General features: G+C 31.6%; 1 long non-coding RNA gene across 1 annotated transcript; it reads right to left on the reverse strand.

Moving 5' to 3' along the window:
• Nucleotides 1-869: 869 nt before the first annotated feature.
• On the reverse strand, nt 870-4,785 carry LOC128547443 (uncharacterized). Its single transcript, XR_008366548.1, has 4 exons — nt 4,272-4,785; nt 3,776-3,876; nt 3,236-3,303; nt 870-2,111 (listed from the first exon to the last, which is right to left on the reverse strand). It is a non-coding gene; the product is annotated as an uncharacterized LOC128547443 (long non-coding RNA).
• Nucleotides 4,786-9,734: the final 4,949 nt, after the last annotated feature.

Consider the following 9,734-nt stretch of genomic DNA (forward strand, 5'->3'; position numbering starts at 1 on the left):
TAAAATGGACATAAACCCTCTAATATAATATCAAAACAAATTAACTAGGCAGTACCAACAAGGAACCGAATTGACAAACGTATAGGTTTTAACCGATAAATGTATTTCTGCATATCTATGAGGGGTGTTCAATATACCCGGAAAAGTGCTCTTATATCTTTACGTTGGCCCTATGTAGCTACAATCTGTTAATATGATGGATAAGAACATTTCAAATGCGAGTATTTAAATCAAAATTTTCAGAACATGCACAATATTAAACTTTGTTTATTGTATCTAAGGCAACGTCACTACCTTTAAAGCGGATCAGCGTCATAATGACGGTTATATCACACACAATCAATAGAACATTCGAGTTAACAAGTTATTATTTAGACATTGTAACTAAAAATTTAAAACCGGAATTTTTAACATTTTGACTACAAATATATATTGCTAAGTGCATCAGATAATATATATACAATATTAAAATGCTGTGTGTTATTTTTTTTAAAAAAGATATTTACTCCAAAAAATTTAGTCCCCATAGCATTTTTGGAAATAGGATAGACAACTCCTTAATGACTATTTCATCAAATTTGCTGATATAAAAATAAACTTAGGTATTTTCCCGGGATACCCTCATTAAAGTCTGTTTCTTCATTTCATTCAAACATGGAATGTAAACAAATACAGGAACAACTTAACAGTACAAGGACATCAAACAACCTATTTTATTTTCCTTCAGGACAGGTACACATATTAGGTCATACTTGTAGTTAATAAACCAAAATGTAAAACAATTAATTAGCTCATCAAAGAAATGAAGACTAATAACTTCACAATATTTTATTACCTCCCTTCATAACATTTATCATCTACAATCTACATATTTTTTATGGAATTACCTCCCTTTATCTCAAATAAGCTTTCTTATATTGCAATTTAATCAGTCAGTATTTTTACCTTAATTTTCAGACAAATAAATTTATATTTTTTTAATCCATGGTAAGATGAAAAGCATAAATTATATTAAAGAATACCATAAATGCATTTATCACACATGAATGCAAGGTATACACAACAAATAATTTTGAGCCTTGTTGCCAATGACAATGTTGAAAAATATTAAAGCTCAGATGGCATAACAGTGAGATAAAATCTTTTTAAGTTAAGTTAATAATTTCCATATTAACTTATGACTACAAAAATTTAAAGTATGTTGTTATTCCCATTTCAGTCCAACATATCTAAAGAAGTAAATACTACAAAGACTGTATATCAAATTTTTGAAAATAAAATTCCACCAACATATTTTGTTCTTATTTCTTTTATCTTGATTATGCAGTGTACTTATCTGGAATGATGAGATATTTTGAAATGTATATTTCTTTATTCTCCTGGATGGAAAAAAAATAAAATATATAAACAAAACAACCATTTATACCAACCAAATTGTAAAATACTTAAGTTTCTTTGATGTTAGTAATTATATGTTGAGACATGAAAACAACATAAAATATCAACATAAAATATAACTGAAAATTGCGGAACATCATATGTAGATTAGATTAGACTGTATTATACAAATATTTATATGAAAATATGTGACAAATCTGGTTAAATAGAATATGAGTTAACTTATGGTAAAATGTTGAACTGCTTTAACATTAATCTACAAGTGATGAATGAGTTCATCTTACCATAACTTTTACATTTAATATATTATTAAGAAAACTATAACATACAAGAAATGACACACAGACAGTATAAATTGCTGAATGACTGGGTCAGTCTCCACCACAAATACTATGAAACTTTAAAAGTCCAATTAAATGTGTTTCTTTAAATTAGATTGATCACATTTTAACACTTCTATGAATGCAATTGTTAAATGCTTGCTTCTTACATGCATGCAATAATGGAAATAAAAAATGATTTAACAATATATGTATACAGTCTTGTCATGAACACATTCTGTATAGATGATAATAAATAGAAAAGTCAATATATTTATTATATGGGTCCATCTCAGTTTACAGCTTGTGCATGGCTGTCTTGCATTTGAATATACATCCTGCAGCACAGTTGGGGTAAATTCCATTTCACACGACAACACACTTGTAGCACTTCTGGAAATACAAATGTAAAACTTTATTACATAAAGAGAATAAAACATGATAGTTTTTAAAACAATTATAACATCATTTTAGACATTTGCAGATATTCTAATCTTAGAAATATATTATCAAGCAGCAAGTCAGGTAACTCTACAAATTGACATTTTGTCTAATTTCAACTTGTCTAAGGAATTACCTGTTTTAAGCAGCAAGATTGTGTTGCTACTTGGCTTGCTGCTTTATTTAAATTTTACATATACTTAGATCCACTAAATGACAAGTTATTTAATAGGACTGTCTGAAAAGATTGCATATTTTATAACATTCAATGTACATATTGAATAAAATGGTGAAAAAAATAAACAGATAAATCTGATGATGTTCACCTATGATCTCACCTAAAAGCTCCAACAACAACCTACAACCTCTGATTAGTATATGATGTAATAATGATAAACTACCTAAAGTGTTTTTATATAGCATGCAAAAACAATGAACTTGAGAACTGCCAAAACTTCACCTTATTAGTAATATATGTTCACTTTTCCCCTGATTGAGAGTGTTGTTTTTCTTTAAGCATTTGAAATCATAGATATTATAAGTACAATTCAACCTCTGTAGAGCAATACCTTGTGGGATATACAAATATTTTAGTTATTTTGAGGTTGTTGTTCTGGAGAAGTAAATTTGATAGTTATATTTTAGCTTCGGGAAATTCTCATGATGTTGTTATAGAGAGGTTTTTGCTTCAGAGTGAGCTACTCTGGAGAGGTTGTACTGTGAAAATTGCTTCAAACTTCATCTCCTTCAACTGAGCTAAATGAAGAAAAACAACAAAGGATTTTCCAAATTTAGAATTTCCTTGTTTACAATTTGACATTTAATGTTAGGCAACTATGCAGAAATATTTTTATGTGACACAATGCCGCCTTTAACTATCTTATTCCAATGAACAAGTTGTCAGTCTTGACAAAATCATGTGAAAAAAAGATCACAGTAAAAAAAAAATAATCCTAATCATTTTATATATATTGCAAAATCAGCTTTACAGAACTCATAAGTGACAAAAAATTAAATTCAAATGTTGCCTTTGTGATGTGCAGCACTGGCCATGTCTTTTTATCACAAAAGTTTACCTTATTTATATCTGTTAATTTTGTCATAACTTTTATGTCCCTTCTGCACTAACCATTGTCTTCAAGTTCTGAAATATTGTAAAACATTAATTCACACACATTCTAGGAAATCAACATAAAATCAGTGTCAAAGCATCTGAATATAATTGTTTTAATTATCTTAATACAAAGATACACATGTACTTCATGTTTGTGCTGACTGATACAATATACTGAAATTTGTATTTCAATATTTATTATCAAAGTATATGTTCATTCAATTTTTGAAATGTTGACATTACAAAGCTATCACACATTTATTACTAAACCATATCTATTATCATTATTTTTAATGGAGATATGTACTTAGTCAATTGAGGGATACACAAAGCTACAGGAAAGAAATGTTTATGCCAGGCTGACATAAAGTCCAGAAGGTTCACATCTTGTCAGGAATGTCAGTCTTATAGCTGTCTTGTACAGTTATTTCAGGAGCAAGAATGTAGCCATACAGCATATAAATGCTTTGAGACCTTTGTTTAACATACAAAAGCATAATACCTCCTGCATTTTTCATAATGGTAACATCTTCTTGGACTGCCACAGGGTAAGACAGGTCAAACAACTGTACATGTACATACTCAAACTTTTCCCTACCAAAACTGAAAATGAAAATTACACAACATTTTTTTCCCTTTATTTTTGTACAAAAGACGACCTATGCATTTAATACTGACTTTTTACATTTATTGATCTAAATATATTAAAATTAATAAAATATCTCATAACTCATTGTATGATTAAAATTATAATCATTAATAAACTGTATCAAACATGAACCTGAAGTGTTCTAATTTATAAAGCTGCAATTAATATTGAAAAAAGGCAACTATTGTATACAATGTATATTAAAAAAAGTATCATGAACCTGATTATAAAACAGTCTCAGTTCAAATGTAATAACACATGACTGTCAGAAAATCAATGTATGTTGTACTTTAATGATATCATCATGACATGAATGCCATCAATAAACTTCATATATAATAAACTATACCACTATGTCAGCCTCTTTCTTGTTATTTCTACAGCTTCCAAAGACAGAATGCAACTACATGTATCAGACACTGTAAGTAAAATATACAAATAATCATTACACAAGAGAATTTTTCATGTTAAATAAAGGGAGTTAATTAAATGCAATCTGAGAATTTTTGCTAAACATAAAGGGAAGTAATTATCAATAAAATGAATAAAGAAAAATGCATATATAAGGGAGGTAATTTAGAAAAAAAAACAACAACTTCAAATGTCAGTATAATGATAGTTGACATTGACAATGACCTATATCAAGTATGCACAACATAAGAAACAGCAAGCACTTGAAAAATGCATTATATTTCCTTGCACTATCAAGAATATTTGACTGTATGTAAGGGTTCTCTACATGCTGTTATACTGAAAAAAACTTTAGTCTAAATATAGCTTAGATCTATTTATATCTTCAAAAAAAGGAAGTCCCAAATTTCCACAGCTATTCACAGGCTGAAAATTTTAGGTACTAATATCAGCAAAGAGTTTGATATCTATACTTTTTAATAATTATCGTCAAAGGTAGGGAAAAACTTACTGGAAAGGCATAAACTTTTGATCTAGTCATTTCAATACATTTTCAGCTCATTTGCGTATAAGAAGAAATTTACAGAATTCCCCCTGTTTTTCTTCATTTTCAAAAAAATCTGTAAGATTGATATAAACCAAAACATTCTCCTTTGTGTCAGCTATCAGATATATATTTCAACAAAAACTGTCAACTTACCTTGTTTTTAGAAGAAGACAAAATTCCATGGCAACTTTCGCTTCCCCGCAAAACTGTACCGGTGTACACATAAAAAAATCTCAACTGTGATTTTCAAAATAATACTGTCAGACCACAATTATTTCCCTTGAAAATAAAATGCTCTAGGTAAATGCCTATATTATTACATCCTACTGCGAATTCATGCTATTCCTGTCGTTTTGATGAAATGTGGCATAGTGCGTATCAAGGATTAATGTTCAAAGCGTAAAAGAACGTTATCGTCATCTGTCGTCTTTACCGGGGGTCGTCAGCAATATTCTCCTGACCAATTTTAAACATCCCGTACCACTTATAAAGTGTTGTTTTCTTCAGGGCATCGTCCTGTAAACCTTATGCAGCATAGCATTTGTCTTTTTCCTTGACTTTTGATTAAAAACACAAAATATTATCAAACTGGTTTTCAAGCCACGACCAACATAATATGCCTGCCAAACAATTTTACTTTCCTTACATTCCACGTTAATATTCACCGGTTTAAGAAAAGGTAGTTGGAATATAGGTACGTGGCAAGTAATGCATTAGCAAATGCAAAATAGAAAAATAGACGGAATTGGGCCGGATGACGTCACATGACTCTACTATAGGAACTAGCATTTACTGATTATTTGTCCAAAGAAAATATGAGTTGGACAAGTCAACTAGGTATTATCTAGTCTACATTATATAACAGCTGCATTGATTTTTAATGATACATGCATAAATGACAGCACTTTTCCTGGTATTTACTGAACACCTCTCGTAGATCTTCTTTATCCGGTACTGAGCAAAACTTCCTCTAGTTAAACAAAATTTGTCGTGAGCTTGATTTTTGAATTACTTGTCTCAAGCAAGTGTTTATGCCGTGAGATATTTGGAAAATCCTAAAACATATATATACAAAGGACAATTTTGCAAATTAATTTATTCAAATATCAATGTATAGACGAAACAGTTACAGGTAGGACAAGAAAAGAAATAAACTAAATCATTTTACCTTCAATATGACATGCGCTTGAGATATTAACTCATTATGTGGAATATTTGTATCAAGTAATTAAAAAATAAAAACCCTTGATGAATAGCAGATTAATTGATTAGTCATGGAACAGCCCCTTAATTTTGTTTTCAACAGTGTACTTATGAAAAACAGACTTTCACAAAGGTCTTAACGTACGACACAATTTTGTTTTCAACAGTGTACTTATGAGTTTGGACAAGAACTGCTGACCGGCTTTTGTATATATGCTTCTTATTTGTTAGGGCTTATACAGCTTATTTTTGTAAAGGAGAACCACATACTAGGATAAGCATGAACACATGTTAGGTAGAAATTATAATTTTCAGTTGTCAAAATTTTAGCGTTTATCTCGATTGCTTGACACATGTTTTGCAATTGGTTAAATCATAATATACAATTCTGTAAGGACGATATGTTAAAATATTCAAATTTTTTATATATCATACCAATTTATATAGCGCCCTTTTCATGATCAATTTCACGTTCAAAGGCGCTTTACATAGTTCAATGCAGCCACACAGGGCGCATAATTCATCCTCTACTGGTACAGACACAGTAGGGACAGAGTGAGACGAAGCCCCCACGACAGAGAGATCAGAAATCAGATACAGGCTTGTGCGGCTATCTTAGCCTAGCTCGTAGCCTGGTTCTTTAACGTGCCCAGTGTATAGCACTGATACACGCAAGGATTGCCTGGGTTCCTGACCAGTACACCTCTAGTTGGGTGGGAAACACTGAAAAGCGTTTCTGAAAATTCCCGAGTAGCTGCCGGGGATCGAACACCCGACCTCAGGATTGGAAGGCCAGTGTGCAAACCACTGAGCTATCCGTCCACCCAAATCATCAAAGTAGACTGCTCTTCTTTTCTATTTTTGTTGAGTTTTTTTTTAGAGGAAGACTTCATGGTTGAAATAAATTATCTAAAATAGCAATCTATCGAATATGACAAAAGCAGTTGCTGGAACTATGTTGAAACATTTTATTTTATTAATATTTGTACATGTAACCAGCATAAACACTGCTGTTTTAGCGGATTGAAAAAGATAGAAATAACCGGAATTTTCGCCAACCATTACGTATTTTGTATATTTTCGTGATGGGTTAAGTGTCGTAGAATAAACTGATCAATCAAATTATCAAGATTTACACTCTTCTGTCGTCAGAAAAAGTAATTAGTTCTCTGCTTTCTATGCGCGATTGTTAATGCCTATAATCAATTATTTTCGCTGATACAATTTCCTTTGTGTCATTTATAAAACAAAAATATTCAAAGTAATTGAAATGACTGCCCCGTCTTTTCATGTGGAATACTTACTTTTACATCAGTATTTCGAGTACCTCGAGACAGGTATAATTCTTCTTTAGTTCAGAACGATCGGCTGAAGAAAAAGTCAAATATGATTTTGATAATTTTGCAGAGTGCATTTTATTAGGCAAAACAATCCTCACATCCCAAGCAAAGTCTTTAAGTGTCATTTAGCGGCACTTGGACACACTGTTGCAATATTTCCTATGGATTACGTTAATTTTCACTGTAATAGAATTTTGCTTCAGCCTATGATGGGGGGTTTGCGGCGTGTTGCTCATTACATTACCTCCTCTCATGAACAGACTCAAACAAACCGAGTCTGATGTCATATACCTTAGTTGCGTTCTATACTTTAACGCATCATTTACATATATAAGAATATCATATAGATAGAAGACCTTACATATGACTACATTGTGCAAACGCGTCGTAAGCTGAAGAACAATCAATGTGCCCTAATTTATAAGCGGATAGATAACGAGAAAAAAGAATGAAAAACAAACTACATTTTTTCCGTTATCAGTGACCGTTTATTCTAGCTTGAGCTAAACAGCTCCATTAACTTCTACAGAGATGTTAGGGCATTAAAATCATATTACTGACATTCATTCATTTATATACAACATTTGTTGAAGTATAGGAAAAAAATAAATTAAAAATGATTGTATGAACTGATTTTATCATGAAGTTATCTAGTACATAAATTAGTTTGTACAACACTCGTACAAGTTCTTACGTTCTGTACAAATTTCAGCAACACCATTAAACGTTCATATGAACTGGAAATGATAAATACGCACTTTGCTCTGACAACCAATTTACATTGTTTATTCGTTACGGTAATTCGTTTTAACTAAATTATTGCTCTTCATTTTAACACATATAAAACTAGAAACTCCATTGCTCTCCAACTTTCCAAGTAAAACCACGTTTTAGGGAATGGCGGATCGCTTTGAGCTATTTCTATCTTGCAGCAGTAACAACGTGGAGGATTTAGCTTGATTTGTTACGTAGTTTAGTTCAGGAATGTTTAATATGTTTTACCTCTTATTATTCATAGTATGTGTTTAGTAACGGCTGTATGCATGTGTGCCTTTGTTTCGGTTAATCTCTTTCTTCTATGGCAAAGAAAACATTTCATGCAGGTTATATTACTGCTTGAAGAAATTGCTTTCATACAGAAAAAAATCATTTTATTATTTAATAATATAATATTTTTGTGTATCGCAATGACAGGACAGTTTGAGTTGCGATATCAAAAATGTCTATCTGCTTGTTAATGTTTAGACCTCTTTCGTCCTTATCTCTCGAAAGTTTAGCCGTTCCCTTAAAACAAAGGAAGAGTATACAACAGGGAAAGCCACGTTCTAAAAACGCAGCCAACCTCCACAAACAAACGCACAGCACACCACACACAAAGAAAACACACAAGGACAAAACAAACAAAATGAAGGAACACATTGGAGCACCGCCTTGGAAAGACCAGTGGCAAAACCACCACTGGGGTGCTTAAATCCGTTTATGGTGCACCTAACGTCAGTGTTCTCTCCCCCCCCCCCCCCCCCCCCCCTTCTCCCAAGATAATTTTGAAAGAGAAACAATATTAACACAGATGTTTAGCGAATTCAAGCCAAGTGGAGATTTGCATCATTTCATGCACTATATATTCACACTGGAAAAGCAGTGGCTTTCAAATAATCCTTTACGTGCAGTCTGCTGCACCTCACAGCTCAAACTTCGTAAACCATTTTAAATGAACTTAAAATGCATGCATATACTTGTTTTATGATTATGTTTAATTTTAAAGTCTTCTAAATAATGTCACAAACGTATACAGATACAACAAAAATATAAATTCAGCTACTGAATAAGAACAAAATCATAAAACACTGGACCTTTATGAATATACTCAAAGTTGTGTACCAAACACAAATTGCAGAAAATAAATGTCATATACTTGTATGATATTGTTTTTTAATACTAATATAAAGACGACTAAGTCGGACAATCCCTACACATACACTACAAACTAAAAAGCATGAAGGATAAAACGAAACGTTTACTAAATGGAGTAAATATGCATGATATTACACCTCTCTATAGCTTAACCAGTCCTGAGGGAATTGGCATAGCTCAGCTATATTTTGAATATCAGTTCCACTCGTACTGCAGTTTTATATGCCTAAAAGAAGGAAAATGTAGATCACAAAACTAATTTACCTGTATATCACTGCGCACTAGATATAAAAATTATTGCATTACAGTTTTAAAAGAATGTCCCTGTATGTCTTCACAAAGTCCAATTATTTTAAGTGACGATAAAGGGAACAGAGCAAACATCGGGAAGATCAAA

This window comes from Mercenaria mercenaria, chromosome 12 (assembly GCF_021730395.1).
Source record: "Mercenaria mercenaria strain notata chromosome 12, MADL_Memer_1, whole genome shotgun sequence".
NCBI lineage: Eukaryota > Metazoa > Mollusca > Bivalvia > Venerida > Veneridae > Mercenaria > Mercenaria mercenaria.